Here is a 27,332-nt window from a genome sequence, read left to right as displayed (position 1 = left end):
CACGTGAAGGAGTCATTATCGACGGCCCAACACCTTCATCATTTTTCGCAGATTTCTACTGAGAATCACTTGTTACACTCGAACAGGGAATCACAAAACACTTCAAACCTGTTCACACGATCACACAAACACACACACATGTTCCAGACAGACACATTCCTACACGCAGTCAGACTCAGACCTGCACAGCCGAGACTCAGACACGCAAACAACATGGCACACACTTTCTCACAGCTCTATCCAGACACGCACACACCCACAGTGTGACGCAGACAGTTTGAAGGGCCTCATCTCGCCTGCCTTTCTTTGCCTGTCTGCTCCGTCTGACCCAGCCTTTTTATATGTCTAATTAAGAAGTCAGACCCTCCAGCGTGCCATGACATACTCATGGCTGATTTCTAGCCATGTTTTGTGCCTGTGTCTTCGTCTGGATGGATCGGTTTTGTATCGTAATCTATAAGATATTGTTTTCCCCTTCGAGCTCGCTGTCCCCACTGTCAATGGTCTGAGGGATAATTCACAAAATGTTCAATGGCACCCACTCGGCTGTTTTTGTGGGAAAGCAGCGAGTGGATGACTTTCAAACAGAGGAAGACATTTCAGACAATGATCATGTGTGTAAAGAGCTTCAGCTGAGCCATTCCCATGCATGATCTTTGTCATGCATCTACGAACGAAACAATGCATGGTACTGTAAGATTCAGCTAAGAGGTTCGTTTAAACCCTGTGTGGTGAGTCTTGTTGTTTTTGCATATTTCTAAAAATGAGCCGTTACGTTAGGATGCGTGTCCGTCTGCGCACACGTGTGCAGAAATAAATGTCCTCTGGTGATGGACGACACGCTTCGTCCTCCTTTCTGGCCATCCGTGGAAGACTTCCCCCTCGACCCCTCCTGACTGAGTCACGACCTCTGAGCCCCTCATCAAAAAGGAGGCCAAGAGGTTAAACTCTGCAAACCAGAAGGTCAACAACCTCTTTATCCAGCCTTGACCCCCTCCCACCGCCGCTCTGCAGTTTGGGAATGAATCAAGGAGCCTGTTTCTGGATTTAATATTTCCAAAAACTCAGATTTCTTTGTTTTTACTGTCACTAAAGTGCTATCATACAGGCCGAATGAGCTCAGATGATTTTGAAACCACAAGCTAAGAAGTTAAGATTTGTCGAGTCAAGTTTCAGCATATTTACTTCTACTGAGAAGTACTTTTACAGTGTTTTGTGCTTCCCTTTCATCATGTGATCACTGAATGTAAGTACACATGGCACATACTGCTGTCAACCCAGTGTCACAGCTTGAAATACTGACACAATTGAATCTGTAGAATCGTCCTGTCCATGTGTTTGAATCCTAAAGATTCAGTTCTGTCATTCCTTCTCAAACTGGTTTATATTAACATTCAACCGAAAAAACGATCTTCCTCTATTATTTCATAAATGTTTCAAGAACTGAACATATCTTTATCCAAACCTTAACAAAAAAAATCACAGTCTGGATGCGATCCCTTGGTTCTGGTGTGACACTATTGGACTTTCTATGCTTTATCTGGATTCACACCAAAGTCACCTGGGTCTATTCTGGGCTGAGACTCATCCTCCATCCAAGTTTCATGTAAATCTGTCCAGTAGCTTTTGCGTAATCCCGCTGACAACCAACTGACAAACACGTGTGTAAACATAGCATCCTTGAGATTTTTAGACCGTGGCATCATAAACACAAACTGATTTGCTGTTTAGCAGAAGTGATAATGTTTCTACTTTGCTTCTGAATCCTGTGAAACCTTTCATCTTATTTGTGATTGAATGTGGTTACACTGCATTTTATTTAGGTTTGTGTTTAAACTACATTCATCATTTACTCCTGTTGTTAAATGAAGAACGAGGGCTTAAGAAGGCTGTAGAACAAAAAAATGAATTAATCTTGAAGTATCTCTTGGTATTGGTACTTAACCAAATGTATGTTTTTTCGACACTGCATGCGATACTCTCCGTCATCTTGAATGTACTGCAGTGTAAACACAAATATATGGCATGAAAAGCTTTTAATTATCAAAACCTATGTAAACATTTCTAGCCATAAAATGCTCAGATTTCTTTCCTTAAAAGTCGCAACGTTAGTCAATTTCTCTGTAAATACTTGTGAAGAAATTAAGGAAATGGCTTCAATCTTCCACACTAAATAGATAACATGCTCCTGATTCTGGTCTTTATCTATATAATGTACAGTCCATGCCGTCTATATGAAGGTCACATAATGTGAAAACAAACATCTCAACACTGAATAAATTATGCTCCTCCTCGGTCTGTTAAAGGTCAGAAATGAAGTGTGACATGAAGAGATTTGACCTCGGGGCAGGCGGACAATGGTCACTTCCTCCCTAATTCACCACCTCGCTACACACAGTCGACTGTTTGACTGTGTGTGTGTGTGTGGAGGAGGCTGGTCTGTGTGACCCTCAGCGATGGCCTTTAAATCCACAAGCAGCTTGACCCCCGACCCCTTTGATTGCCGTTCTGTGTCCTCGCAGGCCTGTGGGATTTCTCATAAAGACACCTGTGACACCCCGCTGGTTCGTTTTCACAGAGTCACACCCTCCTCATCTAATACAATTAATTCTTACTGAGACAGAAAGTCAGAGGTAGAAGAAGTACTGAGATCGGTTTATTTAAGTTAAGTACCAACGCCACAATGTAGAAAAACTAATTTAAAGTCTAAATTAGGTAAATGTAGGTAGGCAAAAGAATCAAAAGTAAACATTCTCATTCTGGAGGAAATGTCCCAAAACTGATTATTACTCATGGACAATGTTATTATATGTTTTTGGACTTCCTTAATCTTTGACCTTTTGTTTAAGATTATATCTCTTAAACTCAGTGGGCTCAACTTGTTGGTTTGTCAGCAGGATTACGCAAAAATTACTCAACAGATTTTCCCAAAGCTTGGATGGAGCGTGAGTTTAGTCACAGAATAAACCCAATCAACTTTCCGTGTAAAGCCAGATGAAGAGACGGTTCCAGGAATTCATTCTCACTACCCGTAACATTCAGAGATCGGGCATATTCAGTGTTTCTCTGGGAATAATGTATGAAGCTTGATAAAAAAAAAAAAAGTGAGTATAAAAGAGTACTGTTGTATGCGCCCATCCTAGTTACTTAGAGTGAAAGAGCAGAAAAAAAACATTTGATGCCAACTTTTAGTACTTGACAGAAATGTAGTGCAAAAAATGATCTGTATTTAGGATCACTGCTGCCCTAATTCCTGCACATTCAGTGACAATGACTCTTAACAGGTTACATCTCCATACATGCCAGATAAATGTAGTGAAGTTTAAGATGTTGAAGTATTTTCTTTATAATTGCTGTAGTGTATCGCAGTAGATGAGCTCTTTTATATTTAAGTTTTTAGTATATTCCCTGTCAAAAATACCAAACATTGCCAATAACCTAGACTTTAGGAAACATTGGACATTTTCTAATTAATAACTGAGAAAGTGATCTCAATGAAAATAGTTGCAGCCCCGTTTTTGTGTCACTAGTGTGAATCTAAATCTCAGTACACTGTTGGCTAAATGTAAAACTTCACATTGAGAGATTAAAGATGAGGGACATTTGCTTTTTGTGACCACTTTTACTTCTTTTGTAATGGAGAAATGGACAGAAAACATCTGTTTTATCCCGTCTCGTGTTGGGTTTGTCGCCTTTGAGTTTCCATGTAACAGGTAGACTGAGACAGAGGCGGGGGGAGTTAACATAGACACAGTTGAAGTCAGACAGGATTCATTTTGTCTTCATCACCTCGTCATTCAGTCGAGGGCTTTGCCGTTGAACTTGAACCCAGTTCCCTCACACTGCCTGATTTCACGGTGGCAGCCTCGAGCCCTCCAGCACCTCCCCCGTCCTCTCCCCCCTTCCTCCTCACCCTCAGCACCGTGCCCGTCTTTGTGAAGCTGTCTTCCTTGACTTTCCGCATCCCCCGTCTGGCCCTCCGCAACCTCTCTTCCATCTCTCTCCCCCCCCCCCCCCTCCCTCGCAGCCATTCTTCACTTCTGGGTTGGGGGGCTCCAGGAGACGGCCCACGGGGACTCGCAATAGAGAATGCTAATCAGGCCCTCCGCGGCACTTCCCACGATTTTCCTCCCAGACATGAGCTTTTGTTTTGTTATTGATTCCATTATAATCAGACGGTTCTCGTAACTTTCCTGCTGTCTGGAGGCCGGTCTGCAACGCTGACTGCAGCACGGGGCCTACCTGTCATATGGCCCTTCTCTCATTCATTCAGGATTTATGGCTCACATTTAGTGAAACAATACAAATTATCATATTTACTAGATCTGGGCAGTGACTTATGCTTGCAGTATTAAAGGGATTTTTCTCTTTTTTAATACACTGTCTTTGAATTAAGGTTTTGGTGGCCTAAATTTTTGCATTTTTAGTCTCCAGAAATAATACCCTGACGTGAACTGAGAAAAGTGTTTTTATCTTGTCAGAAATGGACTAAATCTACACATGGTCTTGATCGGTCTGTAATTAGGCTCCTGTAACAGACAATATACTGTATAATTTGTGCAGCTGATACCAGCACTGTGTGTTTTTCACACTGGGACGTCTGCCAGGTCTTTTTTTTTTAATCAGATCTGCTGCCAGTGTCCACATGCAGCGATGCAACATTGTTCATTTGTATTTATTTAACTGTTATTTGTACAGGGGTACAGGAGGTTAGTTGGGCACACTTTTACTGCAATGCCACGTTACTGGATTATTTAAAACGGACCGCAGACATGAAAACAAGAAGGGCAGATTACAAAATAGAGAGAAAACTGGCAAAACATAATATTCAGGCTCAGTGAAAGCATTATAGTTGCACAGAAAAAACACGTTTTGATTTTAGGTGACATTCAGAGGTAGTACACACATTCTGTTCTCAAGTAGAAGGACAGAACCTAGTGTGAAAAAAGGCTGGTAAAAGTAGAAGTACGGCTTCAACTTCTTGACTCAAGTAAAAGTACAGGCTCTGAAATGTTATGTTATGTTATGTCTGAAATTTCTGCCCCGTGTAGTGATTCAGAGGAGAGTTGTGCATTACATTCCCTTCAATGAAACCACTTAGAGTGAGTGATTCATATCTGTGGTATTATGCATGAAACAAAAGCGCAAACCTTTCTCCTCGATGAGACCTTTGGCCCTACCGTGTTTGTGAGCTGAGCGTGGAGCTCGTCCCTCCAGATGTTCCCGACTGTGCGCGCAGCAGCTGAATCCACTGGCCTGCATGCATCTCCTTCCGAGCAGCTGTGCCACGCTGTCCCAGACGCGCAATACATCATCCAGATGTGACTCCTGTGCAAGTGTACAGCGCGTGTAAACATTGATCAGTGATCTTGCAGATGAGGGTCTTGTTCCGTGTTCACTACTGGAGCGTTTCCAGCTCCAGACTTTTCTTGTGTCTGTCCTCTTAATTTACTTTCATTTTTCAACAACTGTGTCATGATCCTGAATTCAAAAACAGGTAATGAAACCCAATGAAACCTGCTCATACTCCAATAACTGATCAACAATTTACAGAACATGTTAATCCAAAAATAGGCCTGCAACTATCAGTTATTTTCATCATCAATTTATCTGCTGATTTTAATGATGAATCGATAATCATTCAGACTGTGAAATGCCAAGGAAATATGAAAAATTAGCCAAAAAATTATGTCTTTAGGTTTTTTTTTGTAAACAAACTGTAAAGATTCTTTGGATCAATCATAAATGACATCTAACCTGCAAATGTTTGACATTTTTGCTCGAGAAATGACTTCAACAATGAATAGATTAAGAATATCCATATAAATTTCTTTGTTTAATTAACTAACCGTGCAGTTCGTTAATTTGGTAACGCCATCTTTAAATTCCTACTCAATTTCAGGCAGTTTCTCAAAGTTATATCACACAATAATCATTGAATATAGATTAGATTAGATTTTTTTGGCCATTTGCACAGGTACAGGTCAGTACAGGTACACGGAAATTCTTGTGCGTCTCCCAGTCATCTTAGAACTAGAGAGGCAAAAAGAGGATCAAATACACGTCTGATTACTGGAAACAGAAATACATCCTCTTTGACAGACAACGCTGGTTTAGAAAATGACTTTAAATTAAAGCTGTGAGTGAATATTGGAGTCAGTTGTATAGCGTGAGTCCTGCTGGGAACAGCTGGGCAGTGAAGTAATAGAGTAGATTGCGTTTTCAACAGTCACTGGTGTGCCATCGAGCAAGGCAGTGAGCCACGATGAGCAGCTCTGTGAGAAAGTGTTGTAACTGACCTGATCTTTTCAGAGTGGAAAACGGGAAGCAAACTATTTTAGAGCACAAGTGCCCCGTGAAGTAGAGCATGCAAGGACTGAATCCACATCACACTGTAAAGAACTTCCTTTAAGTTCTTTCTATAAACAAAGCTCCACTGTTTGTTTTTGTTTGTGTTATGTGCCACTAGGAGTTTTAATTATATTATTTCTTTCTATTTTTGTGAATATTTACATGTTTCGTAGACTAGATAAATAAGTATATATTGTGTAGGGCTCAATATATAATCTGTACTTTTACATGTACACACATAGGTCTTAGTTTTTAAAGGAAACTATGAGCTCAGCTAACTGTGGCGAAATGGTCAAAATGATTTCTTTTCATTTTATGTTGACGATGTAGAAGAAGAAGAAACATGGCGCTGTTTTGTAAATACGGATGTAATTTGTGAAATAATGATTATTTGATTTGTTTCAAAGATACAGTGCTTTTAAACACACAAACACAGACATAGACAGTAATTGTCTCACTGTAAACATTAGTACTTTTATTGATTAACTGCAGTTGAAACAGTTGCATAGTACAACAAATGTCGAGCGCATTAACAGCAGCTCTTGTGCAAATCAAGCTTATAAGACTCCTGAAACAGAAGATCATAGTGCATTATGTGAAAATCAGTTACATGACTCCCTCTAAAATAGTATTGCACATATCTGCAAGTTCTCCAGCATTAGATCAAAACATAACTCATTCAGTGCATTCGAGTATTCATAATAAACTGTCAGAGGATATGATTCAACAAACAAAATGTGGAATTAAAATATGGGGTTGTGGAATAAATCCAGATTTTTGTATCTGACTGATTGTCAAATAAAACATAAAAAAACACACTTTAACAACAGCAATACACACACATTGCACCTCTGCTCATATCATGCATATTCATTAAACATCAGCATTCACCACATTCCTCTCAGACAAACCTGTACATTAGCTGCTGACGTGCAAACACTCATACAAATAGTGCAAACATAACAAAAATTGTCACTCATTTCTTTTGCATAGATAAAAAGTTAATATACTGTAGTTATAATTGCACAAAACTCTTGATTAGACATATGCTAAAAATCTAAATAAAATTGAATAAAAATGATTACTAGTTGCAATGAAATTATGCCCCCATCTCAAGGTATTATACACAGAGTAAAAAATGTTATGTAGCGATTAGTGGCTTTTGAATAAGACCTTATTTAAACCACCAAATCATTTTATACTGTAAATCATGTATTAACAAAGGTTATACTGCCGTTAAATAGGAATGTACTCTCATATACAGTTATGAGATGGTAAATTGTGGATTCATTTGAAACTCATAGTTGATGGATCAACATTTTTGACACTGCGCCACAAAAATAATTTCAAGTCATTCAAGTAATCCAGTCACACAGATTGTCAACAACTCAACTGAAACATCTAAAGTTTAACGTGAGACAAATACATAAATGTAATCGCTAATTCGCTAGGATTTAAAAGATAAGTGAGAAGAAAAGATAAATGAACATGCAAAAATACATTTAAAAAATCAACGATTTAAGAGCATCAATTGTTAAACTAGTGAACTAAACTAATAATGAAAAAAAAAAAAAGGAACATCATTTAACAATTTGTTAGATTGTGTGTGTGTGTGTGTGTGTGTGTGTGTGTGTGTGTGTGTGTGTGTGTGTGTGTGTGTATGAGTGTGTGTGTGTATGAGAGAGAGAGAGAGATCAAGATCGAGTGATCTAATCTCTGACCTACATGAAAATCTAGTGCAGATGTTTCCTGAACAGCTGTGCAGAGCAGCTCCCAAGAACACAGTGTACCACACACACACACACACACACACAGATCCACTTAGAAGTCCTTTACTCTCACAGTTTCAGCCTCGTGACGGTCAAATGTCAGTTTGTCCACTTGTGTCAAAGTCTTCTGGTTTGCTTCTTTGTCACCACGATGTTCTGTCGCAGCAGCAGCAAACACTGACTCCTGTATCCACTGACAGTTTTAACTCTGTCCACTGTCAGGTTGTTGGAGACAGCTGCTTTCCAAGAATCTCTGCATTTCCACCAGTATATTAGCAGTAAATGACGTAGTCCTGTGTGACTCACAGTCCAAAGAGCTGAGGGGCAAAAATCAGGTGATTCCCAACTCCAGACGGATCACAGACCTTAAAAGAAGAGACAGAGGAGAGGTCAAAAACAGCCCGTTAATAAGCCACAAGATGTCCTGATACTGATAATGCATGTACAGTATGTGGAGCAGAAAGACTGTGTGTGTGTTTGTGCATTTTTGATAATTTATTCAAATGATGTTGGTGAACCAGTTGGCTCAAATCCCAACAATTCCCTAGTTGCTCTGATTCTACTGTGTTCAACTTCACTGCATTTACATTATAGGAGCGGAGACAACTAAAAAGATATAGATCCCAGGGGACCATCTCGGTTAAATAAGCCTCCGAAGAACAGCATCTACATATGCAATTAATTACCCAACACATCACACACATATCCTATATTACTTGGTGGTGGGGGGGGGGGGGGGGGGGTTGCGCCATTTTGGACAAAGCTTCCTGATTCTTGTACATAGATGGTTTTTAAAGCATTTGAATGTTTGGAAACTATTGATTTAAGTTTAAGTAACTGTACATTTTCCTTGTATTAATGACGGTTCTTACGAAGTGTTACCAAAGCTGTTAAAGATGTTATATTTGCGGAAGGATTGTAGCCGGATTTTTGAGTAAAGGATCATGTGCACGGACTCGAACATTCATGGCAAAATTTTGTCTCGACGTTACTCGCCTTTCCGAGTGGCCTTTTTTAACACTTCACTGTAAGCTCCCATTCGCTGCCCATAGATGGCACACTAATAACAGAAGAACCAAACTCTCAACTGCACAAACAACCGAGACACACACGGGGTAAAATGTACCAACAACAATTCCCCCAAAACTCCTAAAACAGCCATGTCTGTATTTGCCAGTCTAGACACAAGCTGCTCTCCCAATCACCAACATCTCCTCTCCTTCTCCTCCTCTCTCCTCCTCCTCCTCCTCCTCCTCCCTCCTCCTCACCCCCACTATCATTGTCTGAGCCACCAAAGTGTTTTTTCCCACGCTTTATTTTTCTCCGTCCTGTTTGCAGCCAGGCAGCAGCAGCAGGAGGAGGAGGAGGAGGAGGAGGTGGTGGTGGTGGTAGATGAGGGTGGGTAAGTGGGGGCTGGGGGTACGAACTGATGGGGTCGCCATGGCAACCCCACATTGGCATGCCCCTGATTGGACTATGTGGTGGCTAATTATTCAGCGCATATGCTTAAAAAAAACAATAAAGTAGGACGTATTGAAATGCAGAGCCGAGCATCGCATGGTGCGCGATTAACATACGAGCGCCCGCCACCGCTTTTGAAGAAAGACGCCTCAGTTTACTCCATGTACAACTTATAAAAGTGTTACATTTACACTCATGTTTTATGTTAATGTTCAATATATTAGCAAAATCTTCAAGAATTCAAAAAAAATTGTCATTGTTTTGTTTGCGAAATGTGAACTTTTTGCCATGAACTTTACATTGTTGTGTGAACAATCAATTAAACTGAATACATTTGTGTATAAGGAGATTAATAATTCACATGTAAGCCTATTTGCATGTGAGGATTGACACAAACTTTACATTGAGGTTGCGAAAAACTAAAAAACAAGAGCAGCATGCTAATGGCAGGCCTTTGAGCACTGGCATGACGGACAAATTGTGTGTGTGTGTGTGTGTGTGTGTGTGTGTGTGTGTGATTGCGTGTGTGTGAGGATGGAGGGTCTGCTGTGTGAAAGAAACCAGTGGGGTAGGGGTTTGTATGTGTGTGTGTGTGTGCATTTGTGTGTGAGAGAGAAGGGGGGTTAGGTTAACAATGGCCGGCATTGTTTACCAATCTCCCTCGTCCATTAATCAGGACGATCCGGGTCTAATTGGAGTTTTGGTTAAGCTGGTCTCCAGACCCCCGTTCCCTCCACTGGCCTAAATAATGGCGTTATGCCACAAGTGCCGCCACACATTGGGGAGGACAATGTGCCGCTTGTCTGAGGGCCCAGGATAGGATCCCCACCCTCTTCTCTTCCCCTCCTTTCTTAGAGCCCCCTGCACCCCCCAAAATAAACCTCACACAGAAAACACAAAGAAGGCCTCTCACTATTGAGATCTCACTGTCGCAGGGACCCCTCTCCTCGTCTGTCTGCCCCCCGCTCCTCCTTCCTCCGTCCAGCCTTTCTCAGTCACTACACTGTTTCCTCCCTTACCACATAGGTGGAGGAGTCACTCATTACCTAATCCCTGTGGTTGGCTGGTCTTCAAATGTTGTATAAAAACCTCCTAAATCCAAATCAGGGTGATCTTAATATTTTCACACCAGCTGAAGGACTGCATTTCTCAGGCTTGTAAAACCCTTTAAAAATGTTAGGGTTAATAGCAGGGCCAGAAAAGTTAGCATGGTGGTTTTCATCCAACAGCAACAGAATCGGAACTAAATGTATATTAATTTAAGTTATTTACAGTTAAAACCTGAAATGTAGCTGTTTACAACAGACATTTATCTAATCTGTTGGCTTGTGAAACATCAAAAATACACCGTAAAGCTTAAGTTATTAAAATAAGTTTGACCTGTAGAATTTCCTCCTACAGCAACAAATTAGGGAGGTTATTTAATTGTTATTTCCAGTAAAATCTCAAACTTTTTGACATTTCTTAAATCCAGACATGAGATTATTGATAAATAATTTACTCTGCTACATATTTCCTTCATCAAGACGATTATTTGATAATTTTTTTTAGACAATCCCTAACTTCAGACATTCCTCCAATCCAGAAATCAGTAAAAGTTAATGATCCTGTGTTAAATTATCCATAAGGCAACATTTCTTCTATTGCACATGTGAGAAAACTAAATGTGCTAACAAGCAGAGATTTATGAAGACCACTGTGTTGCTAATTACGGCTCCTTGTGGGTGTCAGGGAGCGTGTAGGTGTTTTTTTTTTCTTTTTTTTTTCTTCACATCATCAAACGAAGCTGTCTGTACGCGCCTGCAGCGTAAATATTGTGTGAATGCTCCACATGCACATGAAATAATGCCAGTTAAAGCAACTCTTTGTTATCGAAAACCCTCAGAATAATCTAATTAACGTTCCAGAAAAAACGAGCAGGCGAAAAGGAATATTTTCAGAGCGTGTGTGGAAAACCGCAAAATGGTCGATCGTCGACGGCGTCTGCAGAGGGACTACGGGCACGACGAAAGCGACGCAGGAACCGCAGCTGCCCTTAAAAATGCCAGCTTGCCGACACTGAAAAAGCCACCGGCTCTACGGTTTCCTCCTATCTCATCCCTTCCCCGCATGTCTCTTGGGGCGATCTCTACAATTAACACACTGGCAGTAATTAACACTGTCTTGAGGCAACCAATGGCGCGGAAAGGATGGAGGGCGCCAACATAAAGTGGGGGGAAGGTGCAGCGCTGGCTATCCACATTCCCCTTTTTGCAGCTGCCATTTTGTGCCAGTCTTAACACCTAAGATGGTGGCAGGACTGTGACTTGCCGTGTGGGAGAGGAGGACAAACTGGCAAGGGAGGGGTCGGAGGAGAGGAGGATTATGGGATTGAGGAGGGAGATTCTTATTTTCATTCTTCTAGTCGGTACATTGCTGAACGGTTACCAACACGGGTGGGGTGTGGAGGGGGGTAGGCGGAGAGACAGAAAGAGGCATAATCGTCAGATTGCTGCCCTACATGCGCCACACATAGAGGAGGAATTCTCCCACACATGGACACACAAAGAAACACTCACACACACACCAACTCACATGTCAGAGAGGAAGAACAAAGTGTTTGTACAGTGTGGGCGCGAAACACAACACCCTGTGATGGTCTGTTTGTGTAAAAAAAAACAAAAAAACGTGTAATTTACATGTGCTTAATATACGCCGCACACATCCAAACACACATGTGCCCATGCATGAACACACACACACACACACACACACACACACACACACACACACAAACAACCAACACAGCCGTTCTCATGGTATGGTCTGCCCCTGAGCATGCAAATGACATTCATTATGCAAATGCATACAAATCAGAACCAGCCATCTGAGAATCCAAGCTGGGAAAAAACGAAAAGAATAAAATTAAATGAATGAGGGGGAAAAAGCAGAGAAAAGGAAAGAAGGATGATTTGGAAGTGTGCATGTAGGGGAAAGTAGTGACACTTTGGCCTGAACACGTCAACGAAAAAAAAAACTATTATTTGTCGTCAGAAATTAAGGTTTAAAAACATAAAGAGCTGGATAAATCTTAATTAGCTGCGGGCACTGGTACTGTATAAACAGGCACATGAAAAAGGGAGCGGTATTTAAAAGTTTTAAGATCAGGTCTGTGTAAAAAAAACAACCTCACAGCCTTATTTTCAAAGATGTTAAGTGATTTTTCCAGATGAAAACACGTTTGCGTCTTAATTTTGCAGATTTTAAGTTCCTAGATTGTGCTCATACACGACAAAGTTTCACTAAAAATAACACAAGGGATTGACGCGCGTCATTTTCCCTCGCTGTCTTGCTGACGCCACACTGTCGCCCTTGTTTGTGACAAAGTCTGTATGGAAAAGCAGCAAAATCTACCGCAGAAGAACATCAACTGGAGGGAGACACTATATGAGGGCAAAGTGCTGCTAATTGCCTCTCAAGGTGTTCTTTGTTTTGATTCACCTCTCTCACCAGCACAGCTTCTGCATGAAGCACCTGCATTATCATCCTCTATGAATCATCCGAAACCCTTAAACTCACCAAAAATAGAGGAGATGGTTGTGTCTCTTGCCTGGTTATTAAATTTGGTATCTAACTGGCTAAAATACTTGTGCACATTTTTAGAAATAACCAGTATGTGGAGTTACCGTTAGCAGGTGTCTGAATGTAAAAGGCGGCAGCTCCATTTTTTCAATGTAGTTCACACCTTATCTAACAACAACAAACAGATCTCCCTCCTTAAAAAAGGATCCAGGAGAGAAAACTGTGCTAAAACCAGAATTTAGCCAATTATCTTGCATTAATGAAAAGACAAAAAAAAGTCTAATTAGAATCAGATTAGGGCCGGAACGAAGTGCAATTAGACAAAGAAATTCTCGGGCGTGCGTGATGTGTTTGTGCATGTATGGTTGTGTATTGTGTTTCAGAAAAGAGAGGGAGGAAGGGAGAAAAAGAGGCCGGTGACAAAAGGGAAAGGTCTGGGATTTTCAGGGCACGAAAGTCTTAAATCTTTAAAAACAAATCAGTCTGTATCAGTGTCAGCATCCTCACAGGAAACCTGATTTGATTTGATTTGTGATCGCTTGGAGAGGCCACTCATCTTAAAAAATTACAGACTGGATTCAAGGCTTTAAATCTCCGAGGCACAGAAAGTAATCCTCTTCTACTGAGTATAAAGCAGTATTAGAGCATCATTTCACAACTTCTAGTTATCAATGGGTGGGATTTGCCACGTAAGAACATGGAAAAAATGTTTGTCAATGGCACACTTGCCAGTTTTGTGTCCTCCTCACACATGACACTTGACTCAACCTTTAGTGTCTACTTTTGGCTACACAGTTTAGTTTAAGCAGATTAAAAACCGTGGGGACACATTTTTGGGTTGAAGTCAGCAATGCTTGTCCTGCCGTTTATGTTCTTTCCGCTTTGCATCCCTGCAGTGATTGATTGCACTTTTGTCAATTTGATGCATTTCCTCCTGAAGCTCGATGTTTGGACAGAATACTGAAGGATTAATTCCACACTAGTAAAACAATGGGAGGTAATTTATGGAGAGAAAATGGCTGATTTATTCGAAGAGGTGGAGGCATCACAATGACTCCAAAATCTGTTACCAAGTGGACATGATAAGGTGACTCCTGTAAATTCTGTGTTTTAAGAGATGAAAATACTTTTTTGTTTGCACAAATAGTAGCAGCTGTACATTTTATTATTAGCTGTGTTTGTCGTTTTGCAAATCAGTGATACAACTAAAATTTGGAACTTTTATGTTTCCGCCTTCGTCGGCTTGTGGACAAAGAGTTTGTGCTATACCACCAATGCTGTACCGATACACCGGTTTTCAAAGTATACGGTGAAATGAAAACTGACAGTTATTGTACTGTGTACATTTGCTCATCTATCGTGTGTATTGTCCATGTCTGTAATGCCTTATAACACATTAGGAACATACTTCCAATGTGGTTAAAATGCACCTATAGTGCTGTATAATTATATTCATAGTGCACATTGTAAAGCATTTTATACTTGACTTATAAGGTCAAGTATCAGTACTTTATAAATGCTATTCACTCACTATTTTTGTAAGAATTATAGTGTATTAACGATCTTATAGTTGTGAGCCATTATAATAACTATTACAATGCATTATAATGTCATTTTAAGTTACTGTAAGTGGCCATTGGGTGCTTTCAGTAAAGTAATGACATTCCCGTATTTAAGGCAGATATTAAACATTACAAGCTGGTTATAAGTTACTGTGAGAGGTCATTGTTGAAGTATGGGGAAAAAGAACAGTTTAAAAATCGCGATAAAAAATATACTTTGTAACGTATACTAACATACAATGAATGGATTATAAAATGTCTATAATCCATCACAGACATTGGAGTGGTAATGACTTGTGATTACTGCTGTAACGCTAATAAATATTCATGAGTGCTTATAACTATGATGATGCAGTGATATAGACACGTTATAAGTATATTTGTATTGATATAACACATTTTAGACATGGGATTCATAGAAATTGTTACCTCAAGGTTCGTGCCGGTGGGTATGTATTTAGTAAAATTATGACAAAGTGCTTGTTAAAACAATAAAACCCTTCAGTTTGCAATCTTTTGAGAGTCATTGTATCTGATAATAATGATAATTGTGTCCACGTGCATCGTAATACTGTAAAACAGTGATATCTCTTAATCTTTCATACCTTTGCAACCCTGTATACCACTGATTTGAAATAAGTCTGTGTGAGGAAATATTCACACACAAAACTAAACCTCACCACATCAGTATAACTGCATGTACAACAAGCAGATTTGATGTGTTTTGTGAGAATAGAAGCGCTTGATTATCTGTGTTGCCTGCTGCTCATTAGCTCCTCTATGAGAGCCCCCTCCCCTCCTTATGTAACACAGCTTCATACCTTCACGTCATCAGCTGGCATCGTCCGAGCCCACTCCTCTCTGCTGCTGGCGCTAGTTCATTTTATTTAGCTTTCTTCCTCCGTGCAGGCGTGTAATGGGATTCTTGTTACTTTCGGTTATCTAGCTTTATGAAGAATGTACGTCACTCATACAGCTAGATAACCAAAGATAACAGACAACCCCTCAGGCCTGCGGACGCAGCTCTCAACGACGCACAACGTCGGACGCACCTGTGAGGGCAAATGATGACAAGGAAAAATGCTTAAAGGGCTAATTCACCCAAACAAAGCTTAATTCACTGTGGGTTTTTTCACATTATTCCAGAGGTGGAAATAATGACATTAAAAGTCATAAATCTGGAGTGTTAGTGCAGATGATTTATCGCATAGTGTTAAAAACGCCTCAGTGAAATGAGATGAAAAAACAAGCATGACTAAAGATTCACAGGGGATACTGCTGGGAAAACACATTTTCCAAGCTATTAAGTGTCTTTTTTTTATATGACTGAAATGTGAATGGGTCCTTATAGGAATTTGAAACAACGCATTATAGCCGACTATCCAGTGAACTAAAGACAACAACAATAAAGATCTTTATGAGGGGGCTCCAGAAGCCGCAGATAAAATAGCACTTAGGGGAATCATTTACACAAATACTGCTGTGAAGAAAATATTAGAGCTGAATGCAAATGGGAAAGCTCCTGAAAATTGAACACATGCATTGATTTTACAGCAGGGGTAAATACTCAAGCACTATATAAAGGTATATAAACGGTATTCAGTCTATTTTAAAGACAAGTCTGCTTTTATTTTAACTGCACTGGCAAGCGTTCAAAGACTGCTGAGCATTATTCGAATACAATTCAAATTAAACTTAAATATTCCCTAAACATGGAAAAAATACCTTGTCACTGAAGCTCAAGAGATTGAATGTGTGAGTGCTGCAGTTAAGCTGATTACATTAGGGCATCTATATAAATTAATCTATACATATGTGGTAACAATGTGGATAATAATCTAATTTATAGTATTGAGCAATATTTTCAGACCCTGCCATCTCTGCTGCACGTTCAATTAATGTATTAGAAGATACTTCAGCGAGATACTTGCACTATTTTGAATATTTAAGGTATTTATTTAACCTATACTTGAACATATCTATAATACACAATTATATTTTTTAAAACTACGTTATTTAGACACACAACCAACTACACTGGTGTGTGTGCCCAAAATTTTACATACAGTAAAAGAGGCTTTCCTCTATTTAACGTTTCCCTTAAAGTGCCATTTTTAAAAAAAAAAATTTTTTGAACGGAGTCTGGCGAGAGAGTGATAAGAGAAGCGAGTGACGTCACAGGCATCGCCGGCTTTCAATTAGTGCTTTTGCAGCGAGGTGTGATGCCTAATTAACACACACACACACAGGCCACTATGAAGAGGACGTTGTTTCTTACAGCATCGTGAAAATGGACCATTTCTTCTCACAAACAGTTGAAGAGCTGCAGGTTGTTCACAGATAAATATATTACAGGACAACACACAGCTGCTGCATGCTTTACAGTTTGTATTTTATATCACGGCTGCTTCCTGAAAACGTCTCCTTGCGCACTGGCTTTGGATTTTCGCCAAATAAAATCCATTAGTAGAGTCCCTTTGCTGTTTTACGCTCGCAGGCCGTGACACACACACACACATACACACACGTTTCAACATTTACACTGTATTTATTTAAAGCTTACAGCCTTTTGATGTTTTTTGTGTTTGACATTAACGTTTTTTTCCTTCTTCTCTTCTCTAGTGTGTGTGTGTGTGTGTGTGTGTGTGTTGCTGCAGCTTACAAGGATAAACACAGTTGTGTTCAAGTGGCTTAAAAAATGAGTGTGTGTGGATTTTCCTTCTTTCTGAAAATGCAAAAAATCAGACTTGATTTTTCGTGTGGCGTGAAACTGTGGCGTAATGATCGTTTTATATTAAGTCGCTTTTAGATTTTGCTTTCCCTAAAATTCTCTTAAATCTAATGTGAAAAACTAATAATTATTATAATGCTTCATTTCATTCCATTTCTTTTTTTTATTACATATTATTAAATTGATATAATTTGAGCTTTTTGTTGATTTAAGGCAGAATTAGATAAAATTCTCCACTGCGAGCGGCTGTAACGAGACAACTTGTCTTCAATACACTAGATTAAAACTGTTTTGTTTTTTTCTTAATTAACGTCTGATGCATTTGGACACCTCTAACGCAGATTACATCACACGATACAGCGAGACATCACGGAGCTGTTTAGGACGCGCACTACAATATACAGAAAAAAATATGAATAAAGGCGTCATAGGTGTCAACTCTCTGTAGTTTTTTCGTTGGAGGTAAGTTGGCAGCAACACGGTGAGAAACGTTCTGCTTTAATAGATTGTCTGGAGCATAAAAGGCTGCTGTAAATGCTGCAAAATGTGAGCGGAACAGAGAAAAGGATCCAGAAAGGATTTTAAAATGATTTCCAGGAGTAATCAATTAGTTCCACACAGCGTGCTGCTGCTGCGTGGACGCTTGTGTGTGTGTGTGTGTCTGTGTGTGTCTGTGTCTGTGTGTGTCTGTGTGTGTTAGAGAGGATGTTGGGTGTTTTACTGTATGGATTTTCCTAATTTTCCCTGCATCGAGGATAGGCCTGTTTAAATCGCGCGCAGCTCTAAGTAAATCCACGGCGGACCAAAGGTGAGAGAGCATCCATATTCACCTGGAGGTCGGATGAAGTCATCATCTTCATTTCTTCGTCTTTCAGGTGCAAGTTTCTGCAATTACACACAAAAGATAAAAAGTTAATGTTGGGGATAGGAGAGAAGTCCTATATAAACGTCCCAAGAGAGAGGCTGAATGACGCACACGTGTGTGTGTGTGTGTGTGTGTGTGTGTGTGTGTGTGTGTGTGTGTGTGTGTGTGTGTGTGTGTGTGTGTGTGTGTGGAGAAAAATCCCTGGAAAACACCCTGCGTGGGAAATCTGCCCACTAGGTCACAGAGAGCCCCGAGCGAGTCCAGTTTGTGTTGGTTGGGCCCCTGCAGCTCCACTGACTCTGCACCAGAGATGCTGCTGCAGACTCACAGCGGACCCCCTTTTCCAACTAAACCAACGAGCATTTCAACTCGCAGGTGGGTTTACATGTTTCACCTGTGTGCACCTGTTCAGTCTGAATGCAGAGTCATGTTCACTTGCACACGATTTTCGCCTGTGCGTCATCGTGGCCGGACCCTGTCGTGGTGAGTTCAAGGGCCTCAGCGATTAAGCCGAATACTACAACAAGGGAATCTGTTTTTTCTGTTGCAAAAGAAAACTCCTTAAGTAGAGTGAGTTAAACAGCTGCAGCTCGGCGCCTCAATCGCAAATACACTCACTGTAATTAAGCACAAATGCCACAGGAAATGTTCAGCACTACAGAAATAAAACACGCATGAGAGGGGAGCTCTGACTCTCCACTCACACAGATTAAGCAGGGCCTTATGTAAGAGCTCTATGCTGCTACTGTACTGTATAATCCAAGGCTGCAGCCGCACGCTGCTGGGTTCATGTACAATAATCACCTTTGCTTCTTTTCATTTTTTTTTTAAACATGCTTTTTCTTTTTCCGTGCGTAATCTGCTGACAGGAAACAGGCCGAGCGCAACACAACACAACACCACACAACACCGAGCTGTGAAAGGTTGCACTGCGCTGCCCGAGGCCACTGTGACTCCCCCCTTCAAAAAAAGAAAAAAAAGAAAACAGGCCTGTGGCAATGTAAGATTGTAATTACGCTTCATTAAAATCCACAATTAGTGTTCACTGTCCGTCCAGTTTGTGAGCCGAACTGGTGGAAATGGTGCAACGTGGACTTATGTAATGTTTAGGAGAGTCACAACAGAGAATGTGGCTGATTTCTGGTCAGCATCACAGAAATGGTTCACATTTAAATTGAACATTGCTTCATGGACACCAAACACAAGCAGAACTTCAAGTCAAATAAAAGCTTCCTCATTAGTGTTTTCCTGGAGTCATCTCCTCTTCAAAGTGTAGGTGAAATAGGCAAAAAGGAAGGGAATGCAGATCCTCATTCTACTAATTTAGATGACTTAACTAGTCAAACGGCCTTGAGAGAAGCAGATCAGCCCACTGAGCTCAGCGCTCATTCTGCTGACATCTGACCACGTCAGGATGAACTCTCTCGGACAAAAGTGGCTGCAGCCACAAGTGAAACTACACGTCTGCTCTGCTGCCATCAGGGGATGCTCAGCCTTTATCTCGGATGCTGCTGCTGCTGCGCACCGTCCACACAGACCTTAAACTGGTCTAAAGCCTCACTGGAGGAGCATAAGGGATGGATTTAGCTGGCTGTAGCTCCACACTTGTACCACAATGGGCTTAAACACATAATACAGTGTGTTACAGCCTAAACGCGCCTGAGCTCGCCTCTGCTGCGCCGCTCCTGCAGCTTTTTTTTTTTTTTTTTTTTGGTACAAACTCGCACCCTAAATGCCACAAAATCACTCATAATACAAAACACGGTTCTTACTGTGTCCTCCTCAGATGCAGATGCGGGTTTGGTTGAGCTCCTGGTAGGCAGCGGTCCCTCCGGACGTGCGGCATGCTGGGAGCCAAGTGAGCGCGTTCATGAGCGGCGTATTGAGCTTTGTGGCGACGGCGCATCGTGACGTCCCGTCGGCCCCGTCCATTTTTTCTTTCTATTTTTTTTTTTCAAAATCTAACGGGGTTTTTTTTTTTTCCTCGCAGGGCTGTCCTTCACATCCACAGCCCCCGGTCCTCCCCTCGCCAAACAGGAGAGTTGGGGCTGTCCGCCTGGCTGGCTACATCTCCTCCACCGTTTGTCTCCAAATGGTTTAACATCTCATTTGTCCTAAACCATATATGCCGTCCAAGGCCCACCCCCTCGTGAGTCAGTGAGGTAACATTGTTCCCACCCTCCGAGATTTTTGATATTATGCAAGACGGCCGATGCAATTATAATAAGGACCTATGGCAGCGCCTCTCACGCCCCCCAACAGACGCATGCAGAAGTGCATGGTGGCACCATCATTCATTCACCCAGCAAACATATCTCAAATGTCCTCAACGAGCTTTTACTCACTGTGTGTTTCATCCGCATGACTTTATACAGCTAATATGAAAATACATATCCCCATAAGATGGACTTAAATGCCAGATTTTATATGAAACTTATCACCACATGGAACGCAGCTCATTTTTAACTCACCAGGGTCTCACATTTCGCCATTTCCAACCCCTAAATGGGACCATGTTTTGCTCTAGTATACTAAACTGCCATTCACAAATGCACTGAAAGCCAATATGAGCATTTATTCATGATTGCAGCACAGAGGAGAATCGTCACTTTAAAGGAGCACTATGTCATTTTGGGGAAGAATTTGAGAAAGATCTTCATTGGCTGATTTATTTATTTTTTTTTATGCCTAAACAAACTAAATCAACAAACTGTCTTGACTTTCATGACTGAGTAAACGGAATAAACAAACTGACCTTAAAGGCAGAGGATTGATGCTGTTTTACTTTGTTTACATATGGCGGACCCTGCCAACTTTCTATCTTCAAACAGTTTTCTGGGGACCTTCTTTTTCCTCTGAGAACAGCTTGTTTATTCAGTTATGGAAACGTCTGTATTATTACTTCATTAATATTGTAAATATTACAATTCTGAGTTTGAATTTCTTCTCCAAAACTACACAGTGCGCCTTTTAATATTTCAGATGGTTAAACGTCAAAAGTCTTTGTATCTGGCTTCTCACCCAGAATTGACATATCTCAAAGATGCCGTTGTCTGCAGCTGAAACTTGTAGAGACAGATTCGAGAGGCACTCCGGCTCGGCTGATTATCATGATAATCGCACCAGAAATCTATTGAGTCCATGAAAGACGAATCCTCTCAAACTTTATTGTATTAAGGTCTCAGTCTGTATGTGCAGCCCGTAGACGTGCTCATCATTTGCATTAAATGAGTTAACTCAGTCATGTTGATCTGTCTAGACCATGTCAGTGTGGGGAAGTACCTTCTCACACACACACAGGCCGAACTGTGGCGCCTCTTTGGCACAGACTGCAAATGTATAGCCGTTTCAGATAGTAGGCTAAATACACCTATTCTGGAATACTAATGACAAGAAACGTTTCATGTACGATCTATTGGTGGTATTATGGAGCTGTTGTAAACCGTCAGAATACATTTTGAGTTGCCAGTTTGTGAAAAATGTGTTTCACTGTTTTGGGCCACTTGCCGTTGCAGAATGCCTGGACAAAACTCCATTTAACTTTTGAAGCATTTATGGCAGCACTGTTGGGCTTCATCATTGGAGGTGTTTTCACAGCCTGCAAGAGATGTGGACTCAAGTCATCGTGACTTGGACTTGAGTCGACTCGTGTCGCTGATTTGATTACTTGCAATTTGACCTGGCACTTGAGACTTTAAGTTAGGCCTATTTTTGACCAGCTGTCAGTATTTCCTTATGTTAAAGTGAGCAGGAGGTAATGTGTTTTGTAGTCATTGAGAGGAAGTTAAAAAATAGATACACTTTTTACAAACTGATTGCATTTTGGTTGATTACACTTTGTCACTGAATAACAATAGGCTAATTAAGATCCAAGGATAATTAATTGCCATTCCTTTTTAACAGGTTATATAAATTGGTCAAAAATATCATTATTAGACAAGTTGTGCCTCATCTTTTCTCTCTATAAATATCGGATACTCCAGGTAAGAAGTAAGCTATCTTGACCTGAGACTTGACTTGACTTGCTAAAGAATAAAAGACTGGACTTTGCAACCTGGTAAAAAAAAACCAGCCTTAAACTGCTGAGGACTCAGTGTGTGATTTTCCACTTATAACTTCACTTTTAAGGGTCTTTCATTAGTTGTAAGCTGAAACTATCATGTCTCATCAATGAAATGGTCTCTCCTATCCCACATTTTTGATAGCTTTAGCCATAAAAAAAGGAGTTCCCTCTTAATGTGTTGTGAAACCTCTTGACACAAGTAAACTAACGTTAAATGTAAAACACAGCTGTAGTTTGTAGCAGTTGTAAATCAGCGGAGGACTGGCGGAGCCGAGAGATGCTCTGGTAACAGCCTCACGGATATTAACGCACAATGTGGCCTAGCTGTGTCTTTCTGCTGTTGCTACGCATGGACGGTCCAGAGACGTTTATCCGTGTTGCTGGGTATCCTTTGTTAAGCGTGGATATTTTACAGTGTAAAGTCGACATTATGCCAGTAGCATATTTGTAGGCTACTTCTCACCATACTTGAGATATCCCAGGAGGCTTCATAAACCCATATTCGACCAGTGCTGTTTTTCGGAGCCAGTTGCCTGCTATGGAACCAACACACTGCTAGTAGAACAAAGAACCGCTTCGGAGGCAGATTTATCGTGACGAAGGACCAGCTACTTATGACTGCTATTTTCAAAAACCAGAACTATAGTGTAATGTTATCTGAATTATCCATGGGAGAACAAGCAAAAGGTTTTCCCTGTTTTCACGTATCGAAGCGACAGTCATGGATGCCATGTAGTAATGACATGCAAAGCCAGGAGCAGCACTTGTGAATAGTGGATGCAGTCGACCATAGTTGTTCTTAGCAATGCTGGGAAATTGGAGACTTAAACAGTGACTGAATCTGGATGAATGGCTCTCATGCATGTGGAGAAGCAAACCGGTTCCTACAAGGTTCACAGGTTGGACCAACCCGGATCCAGCACTTGGTTGACTTTGGTTGAAAAGGGATAATAGAAGCCTATTAGGAAACAGCACCTTCAAATGTAGGTTTAAAGTTATTTTATTGGTCTAATTCAAGTTGCCTAAACTTCATTATACAGCTCTAAATCACAAGTTTGTCTTAGAGTGACTTATTATACTCGCAGTTCTTGAATCATCGGCTATAGCTGAGGAAAGACTCTCCCAAAACTGAAAGACCTCAAGAGGAGCAACAGAGGAGGGATCCCTGAACACTGTCGAGACATTAGAAGTCAAATATACATAGAGGCTGAAAGAACTGCAGTATATCAGAGCTAATTCAAATAGAGCTAATGAGAACTTGATTCGGCCCTTAATATTACTTTCCTCTCCTGGCCAGTAGCTGCAGTAAACCTATAAAGGTCAGTTTCAGTGATGTGTAGGGCCTATGGACTCAAAACTATATGAAATGTGCAAGCACTTCTTCTAGAATATTAGCCATCCTATTTAAGATGCCTGCTATCTAAAATACAGAAGTTAAAAATCGAAAGTGTTTATAAGCCTCCAGAAACAGATCCATGTGAGTGTTGGATATAATTGTGATGTAGCCTAAAAATGTGTCAGCAGCTTTTTTTTTTACACCTTATATTTTATTTGTAAATCCCAGCCTGTATGTTGGAGCCTGTAAATTCTCCAGTAGGCTATAAAAAAGCCACCTGAAAGCACGGTGCCCTCTGTGTGCTCCTACTTGCTCCTGCATGTATCAGAAGATAATGTGTTTTAATTACATTATTTAAGACGTGAAGTGGTTGCTAAAAAAAAAAAAGGGCCCCGTTGCCATGGTAACGACTCTAAAATTTAACTTTTTGTCGTTTCTGACAAAATCGCAGTTGACTTTAAGTTCTTCAAAGTCGTCATTGAGAGGCCAAACGATCGCTCGTTGCCCTGTTGGTAATCGTAACGCGTTACACACAGGCCGTGAGAAGCAGACAGTCTTTTGGCTGGTGGGTCACAGTCTGTCTCAGACCCTCCGACAGCAGTAAAGCACCTTCACCACCCCTCCATTGTTTTACTGCTGCCAGCCCCCCAGACACCCTGCAGGCTTCGCTGAGCACAGCGGCGGCGCACATGTGCGTCAAAATCGTCGCTTTTACGCACGAATCAGGAGCGAAATGTCGATACAGTACAGTTGACGCGCACACAACCTCACCTGGTGTTACTGTAAATGTGAGCTGGGATGCTTTTGCCTGGCCACAAGGTTTCAGTTTGTGTGTTTCTGTGTGTGTCTGTGCCCGTGCAGGCAGCGACCTGGCACCCTTTCACCCCCACGTCGCGCAAATATTCAAATGGGGAACCTCTGATTTGAATGGGAGCTTAATGAGACATGGTGGTGTATAATAAATGAAAGAGGGGGTCCTTCATGAGATGGAAGGCAGAGTTATTTCAGAAATGTTGCATGCCTCTTTAGAAATTGTTTGTGATTGCATATAAGAATACTTAACAAAATAAAATAATAATGGCTATGAAGAATAAAGTGCATGAGAATCTATGGCTGTTAAGAATACAGAACTTTTTATCTGACGGCCAAAAACTATCCAAGCTCCTCAAAGACTGAGGGTCAAGTCAACTGGTGGTTCATGAAGAGGAGCACCAGCCAGCTCTCCATCACCTTCTGGGGTCAGAGGGACTCCTCCTGTGAAATGTGTTGGAGAGAATTTACATAATGTGAACAGTCAGACTGTGGACACAGATCAGTCTCTGCTGTTGTGTGAAAACTGGAGTGCTGCGGGAATCTGATTCAATCAGGAGGTCACAGATCTCTACGAATACAATTCTAGAAAATAAAAGTATCTGTTATCTCATTTTAGATCCCAGTGACACCATGATCTTAGTGCTTTTTTGATTGTCTGATTGAGGAAAGAGTGATCATTTTTATTTCCTTGCATTTTGGTGCAGCCTTTGGCGTCTCTGGTGTCTTTTTCACAGCTGACAAAGCAGAATGAGATCAGTCTTCTCTTCTGTTTATGGACGTGTGTCTGAGCAGTGAAACATACTGATTATTACTCACACGAGGGCCTTGTGCAGCAATTCCTTGAGGTTTTTTTGGTATTGTTTATTAAAGGATCTTAGTTACCACACGAAAAGAGACAATGCTTCAAATAACACACAGGATTATAAGAACATTTAACATATAGAATAACTGAATAAAAATACAAACGAGATAATTCCTTATTATGTGAGAGTAACAAGTTTTAACTACATCTGGAAGTGTTTTAAAGGCATTTTGCTTCATATTAAGATCCTTATAATAAAGACTAGTTAATGTGGCCTTTACAAGTCCTCACCAGAGTATTAATGAGACTATTTAAGTGTTAATAACAGCAACATAAACACTTTTATTGTCAGATTTAAAGAGTTAAAAGAGTTTATAGACTGCATAAGAACATTAATAAAAGCCTTATCACTTTCTGACTTTAATTAACTTACCCATTTTTTGTCTCTGTCAAACCTTTTCTGAGCTTTTCAGTTTTTCTCTCTCCTGTTCTTTTGTTATGTATTGTTGAGTTTTCCTATTTTAAAGGCCCATGTTTGATCAGGCATTGCAAATATAGCTCTGGCTATAAATACTGCAGTGTGTGGCCTCAATTTAACTACATACTTGTGCCCATACAAATAAACGTTAAATGATAACTTAGGGGTGAAGTTAAGGTTTTAGTTGACTGGATGAAAGTAAAGAATTAACAATCATGTAACATAATTTTGAACAACAGGACAGACTGAGAGAAGTCGGCCACTTAGTATTCCTGCAGCAGCTCCTTTAGGTTGACATGGATCATCCAGACGCACTGAATAAGGCACAAGAGTTGATAGATGGACAAATAAATATACATGTACAATTTAAGTTCTGCTTTATTATATAAGACATTTTTATGTAAATTTCGTATTAATTAAACAAGTCTTTAGTGTAAAAAAAAGACCACGAGAGAGATTTTAACAGGGAATTTAAAAAAAGCTATCCACTGAAAAACTTCACTTTTAACTGCCTCCAAGAATTGAATGAAAGAAAGTAAAAAGATTCTTGATTTTTAAATATCACTTTGATTATTTTTATACAACAGTGGCCACTTATGAACCATGTTTAATCTGATACTATTTAAGACGTCTAGGTCGTTTTTATGAAATGGGCTATTTAAATTCTCTGTTTATTGTAAAACTAACATGATTATTATTATTATTATGTGTATTATTAAAAACAAGAAAAACGGATATTAGCCTGATTCGATTTGGGACATTTATGTTAACAACATGGAAATAAAGCGGACAGACATAAAGAGTGCAATTACATTTCGGAATGAGGTGATTCTGAGACCAACAGGTGAGCGTCAGACTCGACTGGCAGCAAGTTTAGAGACATGTTTTGATTTAAAAGAAATAAGGTTTATAGGCCTAAATACTTTTGATATTTCTATATCAAAAGTTTATGTCCTTGAGAAGTTTTATGACAGGATTTGATTGTTTTGAATAATTTCTCCATTCCGCAGAGAGTCTCAACTAACCCGCACTGTCCTCGTTTTATGTTCTTTAGTCAAAAACTCACGAATTATTTTAATCATTTTTGAGCATTTAGGATTTAAAATGTTTTTAAAGAATAGCGCATTTCGAAACAAGCTGTCCGATTATCATTTTTGGATGATATTTTAAATATTTACATTTCTCCTCTGTGGGCGTTAATGGAGATACACCAGTAACAACAGGCCAGCAGTTCATCATGTATGTGTCACCGCCGTCAATAAGGACAAATTCGCTTTACTCTCATTTTCAGGCTCACATTGTCCCTTTATAGATCATATTTTTAAGGAGGAATGGCTCGGATTCAAGGTCCCTTTGATTGCATATTAATCGTGTTCAATTGTTTCAGGGATTTAACTCTTAGAATCTCTTCTATCAAATCCAAAAGCAAAACGCTGGTTAATTAAGTAGCCTAAATATGAAAACACTGCAGTACAACAGCTGTATTCTTTTATCATCTCATGTGATGAAAGTGATTCTTCAAAAAAGATTTTTTTTTTTT

The 27,332-nt window shown here is 40.3% G+C and overlaps 1 long non-coding RNA gene across 1 annotated transcript; it reads right to left on the bottom strand.

The window, feature by feature from the left end:
* Positions 1-6,800: 6,800 nt before the first annotated feature.
* On the bottom strand, positions 6,801-20,396 carry LOC115579380 (uncharacterized). Its single transcript, XR_003983638.1, has 4 exons — positions 20,073-20,396; positions 18,266-18,320; positions 15,526-15,756; positions 6,801-8,485 (listed from the first exon to the last, which is right to left on the bottom strand). It is a non-coding gene; the product is annotated as an uncharacterized LOC115579380 (long non-coding RNA).
* Between the last annotated feature and the right edge of the window lie 6,936 nt (positions 20,397-27,332).

This window comes from Sparus aurata, chromosome 3, assembly GCF_900880675.1.
Source record: "Sparus aurata chromosome 3, fSpaAur1.1, whole genome shotgun sequence".
NCBI classification, from domain to species: Eukaryota; Metazoa; Chordata; class Actinopteri; order Spariformes; family Sparidae; genus Sparus; species Sparus aurata.
This window is presented reverse-complemented; position numbering and strand designations above follow the sequence as displayed.